Below are 11,512 nucleotides of genomic sequence, written 5' to 3'. Positions count from 1 at the left end.
TATATATATCTATATATATCTATATAGATATATATAGATATATATAGATATATATACACACACACACACACACACACACACGGTTAAAAATTAGAATAATTTTACTAAGAAGAAGAAGCAACTTTCCCTGGTCAGGGGTCATCACAACGAGTCAATATGTTTGGCACAATTTTTACACCGGATCCGACACACCTAATTTTTAATCCAGGCTTGGGACCTGCAATGGCTGGCAATCAGCATGTGGTGTAAATTGTGAACACCCAGGATATCACCATTTGCATTGACGGGGATTTGAATCACAATCTCAGAGAGTCCGCAGTGTTTTCCACTAACCCAACGTTTGGCAGACATTAGGTAACACAACCCCCCTCTACCCCCCCCCCCCCAAAAAAAACGTGTGGTGGTGACCATCTTCAGCCTGCCCAAATCCAATCATCAGCCCAATTTGCTGCGCCAAAATAATGAACCCAACCTTGGATAAAAGTTACCTGATCTGCTCAAAATCCAAAGGTAGTAGTTTCGGAAAACAACCCCGTATTTTTTAGTGTGTGCCTTTGGTTTCCTCTTCTTCATATCCTTCAAAAAAAAAATTGATGAATGTAAATTTGTGAAATGGTCACTTATTGTCATGTGTTTCATTGGGGAAAAAAAGATAATTACACAAAGTATTAGTAGATTATATTGGCAAACAACCATCTCAGGATCTGCCCCGCCCCTCGCCAAAAGTCAGCTGAAGTAGGCTCCTGTTCACCCACAACCCTGGTGAGGATAGGCGACATAGAAAATGTTGGATGAATGGATGGGTACATTTAAATTTAAACCAGTGGTCAACAAGACAAGTTCCAAAAACATTTATTTTAATTGCAAATAATTCCACCATTTGGAAAGGAACTGCATGCAACTATTTCGACCGCTCATTCTATTCAGTTTTGCCGGAAGCTGTAGCCCAGCCCAATTGTCTCTGGGCAGACCATCAGTGAGTCAAGACGGAACCCTCACTGCCGGCTTTGACTTCAGGCAAGTGAACCACTACCAGTTTTAAACACAACATAAATTACCTTTGAATCCTGACTAATCACAATCAGCTTGTCGGAAGATTTAAATAATGAATGAAGCTATGGTGCAGTTTTTTGTTTTTTTTTTTATGTATGAATGCACACGGCAGTGCTCTTCATACATGTTTTATCAACAGAACTCTTTTGGTATAGTTTTACTTTGACCAGATGCTCCCTCAGGCGAATTAGCAATGATTTACACAGTTATTATATTGTGATTCTATGCAATTACGATGAGACACAAAATGATTTCCTTACGGACTGTTAGAGAGCCAAGCAAGCCTGGCATTAATTAAGATGTGAAAGTGCAATAAATCAGTTGTACAGTCTGCAATGAAAACAGAGAGCGCTACTGCAGCATTGCTAATGATGCAGGATTTTGAGTGCAAATGTTTGGAGAGTATTAAAAATACATATTTAAGTGTTTGGACAAATCTACATGAAATGTGGACAAATCTATGAACACATGCTTTGGAGAGGACAGCCCACTCTTATTTTGTTCTCAAAGTGGGAAATGTTGCAGAGTGACCATATGCACACATCCATCTGTGAAATCGCTGATGTGTGGGAAGACAACCCCACCCCCCACCCTCCAAAATACATTGGAAGGTTATTGTCTATAAATGCTTTGTCTATCCTGTCTGTATCAGTCATCCTCGGGAACAGTATAGATAGTTTTTAGCTTAATTTTGTCACTATCACTGAAGTAAAATAGCTAAGGTTTGTGAACAGGTTCATGTGTGCAGATTTAGAGGGAAGTTGCAAGGGTTTATTGACCTTGGCTGCAAGCTGAGATGCTCATGTGTTCAATTTGTATCCATGAGTCATTGTATTAGCCTTCGACCCTGCAGCAAAACCTATCTGGAATAGCTACTCTGCAAAACGTAAAATGTCGCTCAACAGGATAAAGAAAAATGCACTTAAATCAAGGTACTCTGAAAAAGGTCTTCTCAGGAAAAAACAAAAACAGCAGCAAGAGCTAATTAGGATTTAATGACACACCCTATTTCAATTGTGAAAAATTTTACATGTATTTTTAAACCATACACCTGTGGCCACCTAAATAATACCCCCATAATTATTAAAGTCACACTTGTATAGTGACAAGTGAAACATAATAAGAAAGATACAGTATACACATGACGCAGTATTGCAATATACATTGTAGGAACTATTACATTGTTCACTGAACAGTGAAAATACTGTTTTGCTATTATATCCTAGTCTTGGTCAATCGTTGCATCTTCTTCTGCTTATCCAGGGTCATATTGCTGGGAATGAGCCTGGGGCAGACTAAGCACAAAAACTCAGACTTCTGACTCCCCAGCCACTGGGTCCTGCTCTTCCATGGGGATTTCAAAGTGTTCCCAAGCCAGCTGACCATCACAGCCTGGATCTTCCCATGGGAAGATCAATTGGACATACCCAAACACTTCACCAGGGAGCAGTCTAGGAGGCATCCAAATCAGATGTCCCAGACAACTCATTTGATTCCTCTTTAGATCTCACTGTCATAGCCCACGTGAGCACTGGAGTCACCAGCAAAACAAAGGAGTCCCCATCAAGAGCACTCTTTCGCACTTGTTTGGCATGCAACATTGGTCATTTGACACAGACCTGTACAAGATCACAGGCTTGAACCACCATCCACTGGGTGAGAAATGGTGTGCACTGACCAACAGATTAAAAGCAGTCAACCAACCGGCTCAGCCCTACTGACAAGGCTTCCAAAGAGTGAGTTTTACGGACGTACTTTTTGCATTACCCGAGATGACACGTTACAGGTGCCAAACCACAAACATAAGTCGCACACACCCAAACCCACAAAACAGACAAATGGCAGGAAAGCAATTCAGAACACGCCTATTCTGCGTTGTCAAAGTGCAAGAGAATCCAACCTCTCTCAAAAGGACTGATTCCAGAAACAATGCCGTGTGTCAACGCAAGCCCAACTATATCTAGCCAGGACCTCTCGGCCTCACACACCAGTTCAGGCTCCTTCTCTGTTCGAGATACAGCTTCCGTAGCCCGTGATCGGACTGCCAATGTCCATGCCTTTGGCCACCACCCAGCTCACATCAGAGGCGGGCAAAGAAAAATGTAGTCCAGTGTTTTTTCGTCATTGTAGGGGGTTCTGACCAGTGCTTTGTCTGGTTCGTCACACTGGACTTGTTTGTTCTGGGTGACACTGCCAGGGTATGAAGCCCCTGACAATTTAGCTCCTTGGAACTAAACCCTGAACCCCTCAACCAAGGTAATGTGACTTCTCATGAAGCGGTGGAATCTATTGTATTCTATTCTGCTAACGACTAGCAGAATAACAAACCACTCACAGGACTGCACCAAACATGATGTCTTGGATATGGTGTACATCGCTCACCTATTCCCAAATCTCTCTCTGGTTTTTAATTTGTCTATGCATGTCAGCAGCTTTTGGCTTCAAGTTTACACCATATCATGAAGAGCATAGAAAAATACATCTATCCCATTATCAACCCCTATATAACCCGACTTACTTAAATTTTGCAGATTTTATGTACCGGTATCTATTTATTTTTTTTAAACACCTGTGATGGAGGCACGTATTTCTCTTCATACAAACTGCACTGCACACAGCCTCTGGTAAGCTTCTAGTGCTTGAGCAGCTAAATTGAACCAGGGATAAATTAGTTCGACAATCTTCTAAAGTTAAGCTCCAGGCGTTGAACTTGTCTGTTTGAAAGCAGTTGGTATTTTTTATTCACATGGGAGAGGCGATGAATTGCATTGACTGCAGACATAAGATTCAGCTTCTTCATGTGCACACTGGTATAACTCACCACCACTCACTAAAAGCAGTAACATTAAATCATCCTTTTTTTTTTAATTCTATTATTTTACAAAACTAGTCATGTAAAAACAGAATCAAATTATTCATACTAAGCTTGATCACTTTTGACCACCACTCACTAAAAGCAGTAACATTAAATCATCTTTTTTTTTTAAATTCTATTATTTTACAAAACTAGTCAGGTAAAAACAGACAAAATATTCATACTAAGCTTGATCACTTTTCTATGACCCCATGTTGATGCCAACACTTTCACTAGATGGCAGTATGTCTCAAGCTAGACTTTAAGCACACTCATTCCTTTTTCAAGCATCTTTCTCCTCCTTTCACAGCACTCTTGCCCTCTGCTTGGAAGGTGCTACCAGTCTCTTTAATGGAATGTCAAGAAAAGGCAGCACCGCGCTTGTCTTTTTTTTCTTCCCAAAATACACAGTGAGTTTAAACAATCCACTTCCCATTCTTTAAAAAGCTGCAGTGCTCTTGCAATTTGGTAGCTATTCTCCACAGGTCTGATAAACACCCCACCCTTGTTTTTCACAGCGAGAGAATGTTGCAACATTTCTACTACTCTCTCAAGGGTTGTCAGGCCGACTGGAAGGACTTGTGTTGTTGGATTCAAAGTAGGTGAATTTGGTAAACAAGGCAGGGTACCTTTAGTGCACAAAGCAAGCACGCTCTGAATAAATTGTTGCTCCCACAATTTCTGGATGCTCACAAAATAGATCTTGGCGTCACTTGGTGTTTTTCATCTCATTCATCACATTTCATCTCAATGTCCTTGCCTGAGAGGACATTGGTTTCCGTGTGATTGCATATGACTTAACATAATTGTACCGTCATTGGTCTGAGCTATTCATCCAGGCTGCTGACAAATGTATTTACGCAATATAGCATACCATCTGTAAACATGAAACAAATGTTTTTCCATCCATGGTGATGTGCAGGTGAAACAGCCTATTTTGGTACATCATATTGTCTGAATAGTAATTTGCATCCACTGTGTAATGTTAGGAAGACTAAAATACACAATGAGTTACGTTAGTTTAAAACGTCAAAAGAAAAAACATTCACTGAAAGCTAGTAAGTAGTTTCTTAATGCTCCATTCGTTTTTGATATCACAATTTATTTTAACATAAGGCATTATTATTACATGAATAAATGAAAGAGGCAAATTCTAAAAAGTGTGTGCGCATGAGCGAGCTACTTTACGTTTCTTGGGGGATTAGAAAAATGTGGTTTGCGCCATTGTGGATGTGGACACAGCTGACTAGCTTTGCAGCCAATGGAAGAGGCTTCTCTCATTCCCTTCAAAATTGATGCCGTAGGGAGGTGTACAGTGTTTGATTTGGTGGAAGCAGGAACAGATTTGCTGGAGTCCATGCAGAAGGTCGATGCTCGCAAAGTACATTTGATGGATTGCAAGCAGATCTCCTCGGGCCGATGATGTAAAGTACACAGGAGGGTGATTTAAAAATATGATAAAGAGGATAATAGTATTAAGTGATTTATACAATGTTTCTGGGGTTTCGATGCACGTTATTGTCATACAGTATTTATGAATGAAATACAGGAACAACTCCTGCACAGCGGAACTCAGAATCTATTTGCCTGCACCTCGATAAAATTCACCAAAATCATGTTACAACACCTGCACCAATACTTAAACCTGCTTTCAGCAATGTGTCAAGTTTAGTTTACTTTCAGCAAGCAAATTGTCAGTTGCTAGAGCAGTGTTGTACCTATGTATGTTACTGTATATATATTTTGGGCGACCATTAACGGACACTCATTCTGGCTTCTGCGAACGGTTTTGGTAGGGCAGTTCATTTTTATTCAAGGGCGCCCGGTTCCGTTAGACTTTCACGAGAGAACCCAGCTAAACACACTATAAACGAGCCTTCCTATGTAGGGAGATAAATGGCTTATTTGACAACCCCAGGCACCAGATCTGCACAGAACGCGTAATGTAAAGCTTAGTAAAAAAGCTCATGTGGCGATTACCTCAGTCAGGAAATCTCTATTGGTCGGTGACAATTGGTAAAGTAGGAATAAGAGCGTTTTCTCTTTGGATTTCACAAGGGAGGGTGATTGATACTGTGGTGAGGAAAAACAAGTTGGCTTGGGAGCACAGCATAGTCTTCTGAGTTGAGGGGGAATTTAGTGACAGTGTGTTTGAGAGTTCGAGGGACACAGTGATGCCCACTTCCTACTTCCCTGTTTTTGTTTTTTTTCCCAAATTGGATCTTCATAGCGCCTCCCATTTAGTATGGATTCGCGAGGGAGATGAATGGAAAACGGCTTTCAATTCACACATCGGGCACTTTGAATATCTTTTCATGCCATTTGGTTTGACCAACACTCCGGCTGTTTTCCAGAGCCTAATCAATGATGTTCTCCGAGATCTCATCAATGTCTGATGTTTTGTTTATTTGTATGATTTCAATATAATATAATATATTGTCTGATGTTTTGTTTATTTGTATGATTTCAATATTCTCAAGAACCCTGGAGAGCAACAAGCATGCTCGTACCATTTTATAACAACTTTTGGAAAACTAAATAAAGGCTAAGAAATGAGAGTTCCATATCGATGCTATTCAATCCATAGGGTTTATTATTGAACGAGATTGGCGAAGAGCTGATCCCGCTAAAACCAAGGCAGTCGTTGAATGGCCAATACCCACTTCTAGAAAGCACTTGCAACGATTTCTAGGTTTTGCTATTTTTTATCGCCGATTTTTATCCGGAACTACAGCAAATAACCATCACCATTAACTAAGTTCATGCAATTGCAACTTGTGATAAGAGCTGTTGCGCTATATCTTTTATCGTTATCATTATTCTCATTCAGAGTTTGTTTCGTGTACAATTCACCGAGGGCAAATAGGAATCCAGAGGGTCGAGGGAAGCACTTTAAAATGGTACGTGTGAGCTACGATAGTTAACAGGCTGCAAAAGTGCGCTGCGTGCCTCCGTGTCAGGCTGTTGCTCATCATAGTGTGCGTGTGTATGTGCGCGTGCGTGGTAACGGGTCGATCGCGGGAGGTTGGTTGATCGAAAAGTCAATCTTCGGTCCAAAAAGTTAGGGCATCCCTGGTCTAGACAATATTTTATTACTCTTGTTCCATTTTTTGTCTCTTGCCTTTATGTTCTTCGTTATTCAAGTAAATAGTTCTTGTGTTTAAGTGTATCTACGGTTTGTTCTCCACGCGGTTTGGTCTTGTACTTTTGTGACAAGCTATTTTCGTTGGTGTCTTTTCCTTGCCTTGTGCAAGCGCTTTTTGTTTTCTTTGTATTATTCCTGGCTTGTTCTCCATCCATTCATCCATTTTCTGAACCGCTTTATCCTCACAAGGGTCGCGGGGCATCCTGGAGCCTATCCCAGGTGTCTTTGGGCAGTAGTCGAGGACACTCTGAACCAGTTGCCAGCCAATTGGCTTGTTCTCCTGCATTATTTGTACCTTTTTGGCCTTGCGCCTAATTTTTTTAAATAAATACTTTTGTTAGATCAACTCTCCTGAGTCTACGTTTGTAGGATTCTATTCTGTCAGTAACTTTCCGGATGCCTGATACCGATACTTATGTTGATATCATGCAGCATGTACTGTAAGTTAACCACAAATTATGTGCAAATGATGAATTGTTTTTATTGCAAAGACTTCCAAATGAGTGCTCTGTGTCCAATTACTGAAAGCTCTTTGCTCAACACAGAATTTAAGGGGATCATTTCTTGTAAGCGTGTGATGAAAACCTTGAACTCAGTCATCCACAAAATGCCCTAAGGACTGATACCATCGCTGTGACAAGTCGAGGTGGGAGGAGGGCTTAGTTCTTGGCTTCTTGCTGGATCGAAGCTTGGCTTTGTATCTTCCCCGTGTTATCGAATTGCCAATGTGCTGGGTTGCAGGGTCTATTGTCTCCTTAACTACAGGCACTCTGCTGTGGGTTAATGGAACAAGCTCTGCAGGAGCACAAGACTCGCTGTATACTTGACCTCCCAGTATATTACAAATCAGTGTCTGTGGCAAGTTATTTGCATCTACTTACTGCACATTCTGAAATGTGGCACAGTGAAGGGTCTTTGAGATACTTATGGTGCACATGAAATCACATTTATATGGCTTGAGAAAGAATGTCGATTTCAACTTGGTTGATTAATCAATTAATATAGCCTCCCTGTAACTGATTCTTTTTATTTGCATTTTATCCAGATTCTGATTTTTATGGCTCCAAGGAAGGAAAATGAAATAGATCTACAAACTAACAAATTACCACTTGATTTTTGATTGTGGGATATCCCATACTTTCAATTTTAATAGCTGCAAAATACACATTCTGGACTGGATAACAATATTAATAATGACAATAATAACATTAGATTTTATTTTTTATATTGCAGCATTTGTTGACAGCTTTTCACCGAAGTGCAATGAGAAGATCAATGGGCACAACATGGTGGCTAATGAAAAACAAAACCAACAAAACAAAAAAGGGGAACAAATAGATACATTTAGGTCCATGAAAATACTGACGATCGTAATACCACTTAAAAAAAACACACACAGTTAAATAAGAAGCTAAAACTGTCTCACAGAAGTCAGTTGTTCATAACTTGCCGAAGGTTACTGCTTTCAGACCACTGCCTGCTATTTACGCAATGGCCATGAACAATTCTCCATACTCTGGAAGTTTGGGGACATCAAGACATAAAATTTACACCATCACTTTGACAATCACTGAACCCATATGGGCATATGACTTGGACATTATCTAATCCAATGATTTACTAAAAAAATTTTTTCCATTCATATCAAATGTAAATGGCAATGAGCAAAACACCACCAATTACACGGTGCAATTTATTAATGAAATTCTTTGTGCTTATAGATGTGATTACTTCTCCATCAGGATTAGAAAGGTCATTCAACAAAAGTAAGCGATACATTTCTGGAATGTGTTCATGGCAACTACAGCTATGACATCCCTGTTACTGATGATTGGGGTTTGGCAACTATATTACTGAGCAACACATTAATATTCAATGAGTGACTGTGATCATGAATATTTCTTGAAAACAGTGATCTATCAGCCAATACTTTTCATTTCGCACACTCACTTTGCATCCAGGGCACGGAAGGAAATATACCTTTCAACATGTAACGCTAATCAACATGTAATATTGACATTTGATGTTTTTCATTGAAGAAATATGCTCACTCAAATGTTTTGTCCATAACACAATCACAAGTAATGTCACCTCTTCTGCACACCGTGAAATTTGGCTATTTGATGTCATCCAAGTGTTTTTTAACCGTAAAAGTTCTGCTGCAGATTATATAATGCACAGCCACACGTCATCATAATAGTTGCCCTTGCTGCAAAAAATACAGCATTCTTTGTCTTTGAAAAAAAATGTTGCCGTTGATTAGCATATGGTGCAGTGAAGAGAGTTCTGACCACATGCGATCATTCAAGATGTACATGTATAGACATTATCTCACCTGGTGCAAACAGACTTGCTGTGCTGTGGTGATAAGCCAACCCCAATTACACGTTCAAGCAGCCTGAATAGCCTCCGACTGTGACTGGTAGCTATCTTGCTGTCCAGTGTGGCCATTAGATAGGTGTTCCAGCCCCCAAAGGCATAAAACTAGGGGTGTCAAACTTTCAAAAAAGGACACTGAAATGATTTTACAACTACTTAATGAAATGATTTATGTTACTGAAATTGCAACACACTGCTGCTTACAGGCAACATCTTCACAATATCCGTCTTGACAATAAAGGACAGCTGTTTATTCCTGACAGGGAGAATATGCCCTTGGTAATGCATTTCATTTATTTGCTGGGGGGGGGGCAAGTGTGCATGTGTGCCGTGCGTAATCTACTGTGTGTGTGTGTGTACATATATATATATATATATATATATATATATATATATATATACACACACATAGGTGTGTGTGTGTGTGTGTGTGTGTGTGTGTGTGTGTGTGTGTGCGTGTGTGAGAAAGAGAGTAGTATTTGGATAATTGAAAATAGCCCTGTGCCTAATTATCATTAAAGGAGTTTATAGTTCTTTCTGCTGGACCTTTTTACGGTACTAATTGCAGGTATTATTAGTCCGCCTCACCGGGTGTTCGTGATGACGTGAGGACGTTGCACTGTGTAATGTGATGAGCTGAGCCGACCACCTGGGCACACTATAATAAGTTTGGAGTAAAGTTAATGACTGAGAGTTTCTTTTCCTGTGCGAAGTTACAACCCATTTGGGAGGATGAGGTGAACAGAGACGAGTTGTCTTGTTTTTTTTTTTTCTGATTTTGGCATGCTTTAGCTGCAAGGTGGTAGCTAGCTGGGTGCTCTTGGACAAACAGTGATCTGGTGCGTGGAGATGACACCAATAGTGCCGAAGGGCTACGTGAGGGCGTGGAGCCTCGAGAGCACATGGCTATGTTTGGGATGATCTGTGAATTTGTGGAAGGTAATCACTACAAGGCTACAAGGAAAGGTTGGGACACGTTTTCGTTGTAATGGGATTTTGATGAAGCTAAGAAGTGCTCCATTCTTCTGAATGCGTGTGGGGCTAAAATGTACAAGTTGATGCACAATTTGGCCACACCCCTGAAGCTGGAGCACATCCGATATGATGAACTGGTTAAGATTGTGCGGAACCACCACAACCCAAAGCCCTCTGTGATAGTCCGGCGATATAAATTTCACAGCCGTTTTAGGAAACCAAATCAATCTGTGGCAAACTTTGTGGAAGAATTGCACCAGCTGTCAAAGCATTGTGATTTTGCAAATATGTTGGATGACATGCTTCGTAACAGACTTGTATGCGGTGTAAATAATGATGCCATATAACGGTGTTTATTGGGAGAAACGCTGCCAATTGACTTTTAAGAAGGCGCTAGAAATTTCCCACGGCAGCTTGACCTGGCGCGTTCACCTTGACACACAACTTGGGCTCTGGTACCCGTCATTCTCGAGAGGAATTAGATTCTATTCCACTCTGGAATTGCCCAAGGAGAGATATGCTGAGCAAATGTAGGCATACTTATTATCTCCCAGCTCCATGGCTGTACGTTTGAGTTAACATTGGGGGATGAGAAGGTAGCCTTCCTCCACCTTCAAGTATTTGGATGGGTCCTGGCTGTTGTTTGTGCCTATGCCTAAAACCACAGTTCAGAGTGCCCACGCATCTTGATGGTGCTGGAGAGCATTCCCTCCGTGGACTCCCTCGTTCTGTTGCTGTTCAATGTTCACTTAGGCAATGGCAGTGAGACCCGGAAAAGCGTTGTAATAAGGAAAAGATCGCCCCCGCCAACTCTCCCCCCCCCCCCAATCAGAACCCGCATAGTGTTCTGTTATTGGGTGTCTGTGCTCATCATGGATTGTCCATAACAAACATCATGTTCAGACATTAAGGATGTCCACATGTGCACTAGGGTAACCTTGGCAGCTCTTCGACAACTTTGTGGTCATGTCATTGGACTTGCGGTGATGTCTCAGGAGGTGAAGCAGTGCACCATCAATATTGTGTATAGTAGGGACTGAGTACAGCTGATTTCGACTCTGGACATTGTGAATTGGTGCGGGGAATCCTTCGATGAACTCATCAAT

The sequence above is a fragment of the Hippocampus comes genome, unplaced genomic scaffold (genome assembly GCF_001891065.2).
Source record: "Hippocampus comes isolate QL1 unplaced genomic scaffold, H_comes_QL1_v1.1 scaffold135, whole genome shotgun sequence".
NCBI lineage: Eukaryota > Metazoa > Chordata > Actinopteri > Syngnathiformes > Syngnathidae > Hippocampus > Hippocampus comes.
The sequence above is the reverse complement of the archived record's forward strand: the minus strand, read 5'-3'. Positions refer to the sequence as shown.